Source organism: Choloepus didactylus, chromosome X (genome assembly GCF_015220235.1).
Source record: "Choloepus didactylus isolate mChoDid1 chromosome X, mChoDid1.pri, whole genome shotgun sequence".
Classification (NCBI taxonomy): domain Eukaryota; kingdom Metazoa; phylum Chordata; class Mammalia; order Pilosa; family Megalonychidae; genus Choloepus; species Choloepus didactylus.
In genome coordinates, this window is record NC_051334.1 from 90,705,929 (window position 1) to 90,714,543 (window position 8,615).

General features: G+C 35.7%; 1 long non-coding RNA gene across 1 annotated transcript; it reads right to left on the minus strand.

The window, feature by feature from the left end:
• Nucleotides 1-1,220: 1,220 nt before the first annotated feature.
• LOC119523151 lies at nt 1,221-6,862 on the minus strand. The gene is made up of 6 exons (XR_005214599.1): nt 6,733-6,862; nt 4,990-5,019; nt 4,408-4,437; nt 4,080-4,133; nt 2,209-2,356; nt 1,221-1,282 (listed from the first exon to the last, which is right to left on the minus strand). It is a non-coding gene; the product is annotated as an uncharacterized LOC119523151 (long non-coding RNA).
• Nucleotides 6,863-8,615: the final 1,753 nt, after the last annotated feature.

Consider the following 8,615-nt stretch of genomic DNA (forward strand, 5'->3'; position numbering starts at 1 on the left):
TTTATCTCAATATAAAAAAATTTTAAATAGTTTCATGAACATCCCAAAAGGAAAAAAAAACAAGAATTATAATATTCCACTAACTACATTTTTGGAGATATAATATCACAATCATCTTTAAAGAGTCCTTTTTATTACGATAAATCTGGTAAAATTTTGTAGATACACATATCAAAACTGCCCTTCTGAAATAAACATTTATATTTCTTTTTAAAATTAGGATTGTATTTTTATTTTTTCCAAAAATTATATTGGGGGAAAAATCTTTCTAACTCTTAGCATTACATGAAAATAGTTCATCTTCTTTATAAAAACAACTTAAAGTACTGCAAGAATGCTGGATGAAATTGTTTCTTTTGGATTCTCTCCACTTTTTGAAATTATCATATATATAAGTGCAAAATTAAAATTCAAAGATTTAATACATAATTTACACACTGACAAAAATGAAAGCTATCACTTCATATTTTTTCTATATATACAACTATTATAATCACAAAATGTCTAGATAAAAGTTGCAGGTTAGGAACTTTGTGGCTAATAATCAGTATGAATATGTTCTGAAATTAAATCAATGCTAAAGAAAAGCTGTGTTTATAAAATATTTGATAAAAATATTCATCTCTATTAACATTACCTCAAAATACATATTAGCAAATTATGAAACCATATAGGGCATATTTAATAATACTCTAAGACTCTTCTTTTCCATGTTCTTTTTCAACCTCTTCTTTTTTGGCGCCTTCTTTTCCAACTTGAGCCTCATTTCCATATTCCTTCCCATCTCTTCCACCCGTCATTCCTTTTCATCTTTTTTATCATCTTCTTCCTCTTTTATATCTTTGTCTTCTTTTCCGTCTTCTCCTTTCTCTTTTCCATCTCTATATTCTTTTCCATCTTCTGTCTTTGTCCCATTTTCATCCTCTTCTTTGCCACTTCTGTCTTTGTCCTCTTTTCTACCTCCTTTCTCTTTTATGTCTTCTTCCTCTTTTTCGTCTTTGTCCTCTTTTCCGTCTTCTCCTTTCCCTTTCCTATCTTCTTCCTCTTTTCCATATCCTTTTTCTTTTTTGTCTTCTTCCTCTTTTCCATCTTCTCCTTTCTCTTTTCCATCTATTCTTTTTTCCTTGTCTTTGTTTTTGCCTTCTTCATCTGCTTTCAGATCTTCTTTTACATCTTCTTTTCCTTCTGCTTCCACTGTTTCTTTCTTTTCTCTTTCCTCTTCTTCAATATCTTCTATTTTTTCCTCTTTCATTTCCTCAGTTTCTTTTTCAGGAGCTGGTGCCTAGATGTATAGACACAAAAAAGTTACCATTAGAACTGTTTCCCTTAAATGTTTAGATAGGACTCTAGTTTATGGAAAGCATAATGCTTCACTTACAAATAAATATAAATTTTCCTGTGGAGAAAGCCTCCTGAAAATCACAAAACAAAATATAAACAGCATATAGTCCTTGGAAAAATAATACATTTTGTTCCTATAATTATGAAATTTGGGCTTTTTTGGTAGTTACTTGAAAAGTCTTGTACCAAATGTTATAAGATCATCTACAAAAGACTTTCCAAAAATACACCCTTGATTTGTAGATTTAGATACTGCATCCCATTTTTAATGTTTTACTACAATACCTAAAATGTAGTATGCATTAAATATGCATCACAAGGCCTATTAAAACATTTACATAATGATTTATTTTGTAGCCTACAAGAAGAAAAAAAGCATCCTACATTCTGGGAAAGGGATTTACAAATAGTCCATGGGACTACAAAAGGAATAGAGGATTTGCCCATGTCTAACAAGAGGTCATTATATTAGCTATGCCATGGCCACTGGCATGGTTCTATGAACAGCAATGCTAAACCACTCCTCCCACTATAAGAACCTGTAAATTCTCGTATTTTAAATTCATTTCCTTTATTTTCCTTTTAGATACCATTATACTATAGAATCTATACTATACTATATTATAATTAGTATATTATACTACACTATAGTATATATTATATCATAATATACTAATATACCATATATAGTATATACTATACCAATATTATAATATAATATTATACTAACTATTATACTATAGAATACTATAGAATCACTATTCATTTAGCTTCTCAAGTTTTAAACTAAAGGGCAAATAAGATTTCTTTCAGTTGCACCCATTGTGCAACTTACAAATGGATAAATTTGTTAACATTATAAAATACCTTGATAATTTTGTCTTCTCCATTTTCAGCATTTTCACTGTTGCATTCCTCTTCAACAACTTCTTGTTGCTTGGTTTCAGCTATTGATTTGTCAATTGATTCTGTGATTTTTTTCCATCATATCCGTATCATTCTTTGTCTTCATTTTCTTTCCAATAACCAAAAGAATAAAAATAAAAGAAACAACTTAACTGCTATGCTGATGAAATAGCCTACGCTATTTTACCAGCTGTTGTAAATAATTTGTGAAAAGCTTTAAAATAACCTGATGTCAACAGAATTATCTCTTAACTCTTTCAGTTTCATTGTAAACCCAGAGCAACCTAAAAATGAACGATGTACCTTTGATATAAATCAAAATTTTCTGTAAGGTTGAGTGATATAATGTTAAGAAGCAATAAGTTAGAATACTGACCAGTGCCCACTAGGACTAATTTCCAGCATCAGGTTACACTTTGATAAATTAATTCTCTCTAAGTGGAGAGGGCCAGTTTATCTCTTTCAAATCTAATAATCAGCAACTTTTTTTTTATTGTAAAGCCTCACTGGTAATAATTAAGAGCATGTTATTATAGTGACAACATTAATTTAGATATATTTGAAAGAGACGACCTGGGGACATAGATGCTTTATTTTTGGTGTCCACAACTTTGGGTATGCCTTAAATAATAATTGCTTTACCAAGAAAGCTCTTTGCCTAAGTTCATATGTAGTAAAAAGAGCAATGGATTAAGGGACCAGAAAACCTGTGTTTGGTTTCTGGATGTCTCACTTACTTGCTATGATCTTGAGCAAAAATGTAAATTTCTTTGAGATTGTTTTCCATATGTAAAAAGAGAAAAATACTACCTACCTCACAGGGATATTATAAGGAGCAAATGGGAAAATACATCTGGAATTTCTTTAGAAACTAAAATGCAATGAAGATATAAGTTATTACACTTTCAAAACATGAGAAACTGAGAGCCAGGGAGGTTAAAGTATTTTGCCTATGATTTTATAGTATCTGTTTTGTGCTAGGAGTATCTTCTCTTTCTTAAAGAAAATAAGCTGTACTTGCTATTTTAATAACCTATAAATTAAGTACATACATTCACAGTATAGTGAACTTGAAAAGCAAAATACTGAAAAAATAAAAAAGAAATTTTATTTTCTATTTTCACTTAATATTAATAGATCAACTATTATTAAAACCTCACTTGCCGTAGTTTTAGCAATATCATTTACTCAAGGATTTCAAAGCATTTTACAAATATAATTACAGTTTACACAACTATAAAATGATGGCTTAGATGATGTTTAATGTCCCTCTTAGCTTTAAACTTTTATGATTTTAGGAATTCAAGAAGTCCTTAAAACATTTTTATGCATTAGGCATTTAACAGTGAATATTAAGGCTATTTCTACATGTCTTTAGCCACTGCATCAGAGCACAGAAGCCTGTATGAAATCCATTATGTCCATTTAAAAATAATGTACATGAAACACTGCCAACTGTAAAGTATGATCAAATATTATTTACTGTTATTATTATAGAGAACTATTTTGGTTACTACAGCTTATATCTTTTGTTTTCCCAAGAGTATTGATAATGTTCCTATGTGATACCAAAGGCATGTACATTTAATGGGTCTTAACAACTAATTTTTTTTCTTTCTAATGAAAATGCCAAAACAGAGTGGACACATCACACAACATGAAGAAATTTTCCCCACCCAAAGGCCTTATGCATAGCGTACCATATGGTATAACATGTATTACTAACTTCACAGAAATTAAAGAAAGCAAAATGATCAGCTCTATGACTTTCTGAAAAATTATTTATGAAAACAAATGCAATATTTTTTCAACAATCTAAGTAAACTATTTACCCTTGGAGTTGCTGTTCTTTTGGGCTTCAAATCCGGTGTAATGGGCACAGGCATCTGCATAAAAAATGCAGGTAATGTGGGAAAAAAATCATACGTGAAGAAAGATGACTAACAGTGAAATCTAACCTCTGAATTAAAATAAATGGGTACAGTTCAAACTGAGCACTTGGAAAAAAAAAAAAAAAAAAAACATTTCATTGGTGTGAAAGTTTTCCCTTAAAATTTCCAAAGGAAATCTCAAATATAATAATACCCAGTGTTCCCTGAATTTTAAAATTACATTTCACAATACATAGGCATATTTTTTTTCTTTTTAAGGACTACTTACAGCAGACAGTCTGGCTGATCTTCTCTTTGGCTATAAATGAAAAAAAAAATCAGTTAAGAAAATTCAGATACACAAAACTGGAATTATTTGTATTTTGGTAAAAAATATTTGGTGAAACAGTACATGCGTTATTAAAGGAGAAATTGTAAATTTGGATAGAAAATATTGTAGTAAAAATATCAGTTTTGATTTGTTTTCCTCCTCTGGACCCTTCATACACTAAGGAAAAGATCCCAAATTAAAATTTTCAGCCATATAGTTAGGCTAAATTATCTCAATGGCTAGTAAGGAGCATATTTAGAAATGAAAATATGGTTCCTTCTTACCAAGTGACAAAGAAATTTTTTTTTGCTTAAGATGAATAACCTCTCTCCAGATCATAACAAGCTCAATAAATTGCTAAATTCCAAGAAGTTAGTAGTTTTCAACACATTATATTTCTGAAAGAGCTAACTGGCATACCATATTGATACTCATTTGAGGCAAATATGCCAACCAGCATCTATTTTTTTGTTGCTTATGTGGCTCAAGTTTATACAATGAGTGGATTTTTAGATAGATTCTAAAACTAAAGAAACTCACCTCCTGCCTCATATCACCTTGACCTGCAGCCTATATGAGGAGAAAACCACACAGAAATAAGGTCATTGATGTAAACATATAGATCAGAAAAATATTGCCTAGAGATTACAGTTGCAATGTAACTGCTTATGACTTTTTTCCTGGGTGCCTGTTAAAGCAGCCACGTGCTGTTTCTTAATAGCACGTTACATACTTCTGTCTAAGGTGCAAATAAATGTGTAAAGATGAAAAAGTATGCTCACAACATATGTTCACACAACTCATAGTCAATTTCATCTTTTTGTGTAAATCCATCTCCAAAAAACAATTTTTTTAAATTTTGGAATCCATCTGCTGTAGTCAGACTATTCAAGCCAAAAAACAAAAAAACAAACAAACAAAAACTTTGGGGATAGGCAGAATGCTTCGTGCAATTTCCTTATTTCTCTCGCCTTAAGTTTGATGAAATTGTCCTTTCGGATCCTCTACGGACTCTGGGACTATTCTCTCCTCCGAGTTCTGCATACAAGAACTACAACTCCCACAATGCTGAGGGGAGGAAAAAAAACCTCTGTTTCAAAGTCAATGCGTTATTCTGAGGAGAAGCCGCGGATTTTAAAACTTCCCGCCACTACCTGCTACAAGGTTGTTGTTAGCTCTGTAAAATAGCAAAACCCATTGCACAAGCTTAGAAAAGAGCAGCGGCGGGAATCCCAGGAAAGATGATGGTGATGCTTGGGAATTATTAAGCTATTTCACCATTTATATTTATCCCCAGAGCATCAGGGAATTTCAGTCTTATTCCTACGTTCCAGGAATAGGGATGGCGGGCGGATAAATAGGAATGATATTAAAACAATCACGCCTTACAGAAGAACATTATTTTACAGTTTTACCAAGCAATTAAACAGCGTTCGGTCTCACTTCTAAGGGACCCTGAGAAAAGCAAATACCGAGTGTGAACTTATTTGCCATCTAAGAGAGGAGCCAGAAATTTTGTAGTGAGGGTTTGCATAAGATCTGTAGCCCATGAATAGCTCATATCAATTCTGCATGTCTAAGGTGAACAAATCCATAATACCCCTAACATCAGCAATAGCTTATCTGACACAGTTGTCTCATCCTCTTTCCACCTTTAGCTTAGAGCTTGGAGAGTGCCAGATATCTCGGCCCTAAAGTTGCTAATTACAGCGGTGAATCTCTTCGTTCTCTACGACAGCCTGCGCCGCCTAATGGCACAGGATGACTGTTGCACAGCCATCTGGCCTGACAAGAAGTGGAGGAAGGAAAAATAAAAGAAAGGAAAAAAAAGAAAAGAAAGAAAATGGGAAGAAGAAAGGCAAATGCGGGAGAAAGCCGAGGCTTTCGTTTCCCAAACGGAACGGTATCCTGAGAAAAGCCGGAGGCAGAGAAGGGAACTGGTGCCTGGAAGTGTGGTTGGGAGGAGAAATGTTCTCCAATAGGGTATCAGAGGAAGAGGGGTGGGGTAGGAAGCGCTAGAGCTATGGCTGTCTGTAATTCAGAATGGAGACACCTCTCAAGCGATTCTTTTCCCTTAAAACAAACCAAAAGTGAACTACTAGTTGCATATGAGACCATCGTAAGCCTTACAGCGACCGCTTTTTGCCCTTCCTTCAGCTTCCATTCAGTGCATCACAAAACCGAACTAAAAGCCAAAATGCCAACAACAACAACAAAACTTTGCCGATTAGGAAATATATATTTCAGCAGCTAATCCCCCTTCTATTTTCCCGTTTCACTCACCTTTCTTTTGGGCATAGTTGCAGCTCTTTAAAGGAGATCTTAACGCACAAAAAAAGCCGTAAGTAGTCTTTGCCCGACCACTCGTAAAGCAACAGAGTTTTCAATGAACTAATTGCCCCACGACCTGTAGTCTCCTCAAAAAAAAAAAAAAAAATTCCCTGTTACTGGCAACACTAAATATACCAAGACGCAACCAAACTACGTGAATGGGGAGGAGTGGGATACAGATTGGAGTGACAGGCCGTCAAGCCAATAGAGGGAGGTAGCCAGCTCGGGGGGCGGACTCGTGGACTTGCCAAGAAACCCTGCCACACTGCTTCAGTCTCGCAGGATGGAGGAACACGAGGATTTAGGAAACACAAAGTGCTTCAAACATAAGATCGACTGGAAAAGAAAAGTTCTCTTGATTGTGGTTTGTTTTGTTGTTGTTGTTTTTAATGTCATAACGACGGCAAAAGCCACCAGAGTTGTTTTCTCCGAAGTTTCCCAAACTCCCACCTTCCCCTCTTCTCCCGGGAGCAGTGAGGCAGTGCTTTTGAGACCAGATTGAGTCTGGGTGGAAGTGAACTGAGGGAAGCATTCATTCTGAGAGCGGAAAATAGTGGAGCTGTGTCTGTGGCTGTGAGAACTTCCTGCTAAAGCAGAATTGTGGTTCTGGCACGAGGTGGGTGCCAACATGGCGTGTTTCTGGTAGGTGGAGAGTAGCAACAAACCTGGGAGCTGAAAGAGCGGGAGGGGCCTGGGGGTGCAGACACCTGTTAAATGCCCTTATCGCCCTTGAAATGAGTCCACTAAGAACCCAATGGGACTCCGCGTGAGTTTGTAATAGGTCTATGCAGAGGAAAATTGCTGTTATAAAGGGTGTTGAATAAAAGGGTAGCGTTTAGTGAAGGAACTCAGGACGATGACACATATGAAAGGGTTGAGGCTCAGAACCTGGACTAGGATGAGGCCACTGAGAGACTAGGATGAGGCGAGTGAAGCACTCATCTCTGGCGCAAAACATAAAGAGGTGCCTAAAACTGAGGATATTAGGATGAGGTAAGTGAAGTGAGTGGTTCAAGGGCAGGATAGGATCCTGTCTTTAAAAAATTTGATATTTTGTTCATCATGGACCTTTTTGCACTATTTTTGACCTTGTAAAAATATCACATTAACCATCATTTATCTTCATTACTACTATTTTGTAGTAAATTTAAGCCCCCTTAAATTTTGTGCCCAACGAGAGTAACTTCCTCCTAGCCTCACTCTAGTCTTGATCATATTTAGGTGGCTTTCTACTCTGAGAGGCTCATGGGGTTCACCTGCCTTCCAGTGTCAGTTCCTGATACCTAAAGATGCTGAGGATGGAGAGGGGATTTACAGAATAAGGTGCAAGGGGATAGTTATGGGTAAAGCAGAGGATCCATGTACCTGCAGCCCTTTCTCAGAGGTGCCTTGCTTTGGTTATTGTAAGAGGTAATAGGATTCAAAAGTGGTCCAACAACAGCCCACATCCCTATTCTTGAAGGTTAATCAAAAAAGAGGGTTAACCTTTTGAATGCTTACTTAAGGAAGAATTCTATTTATATTCATGTAGGTTAAAAAAATTGAAATCATCAGTTTAAAAAATAATCATATGAGGCGGGGCAAGATGGCAGACTGGTGAGCTGTAAGTTTTAGTTACTCCTCCAGGAAAGTAGGTAAAAAGCCAGGAACTGCGTGGACTGGACACCACAGAGCAATCTGACTTTGGGCATACTTCATACAACACTCATGAAAACGTGGAACTGCTGAGATCAGCGAAATCTGTAAGTTTTTGCGTCCAGGGGACCCGCGCCCCTCCCTGCCAGGCTCAGTCCCGGGGGATGAGGGGCTGTCAGCTCCGGGAAGGAGAAGGGAGA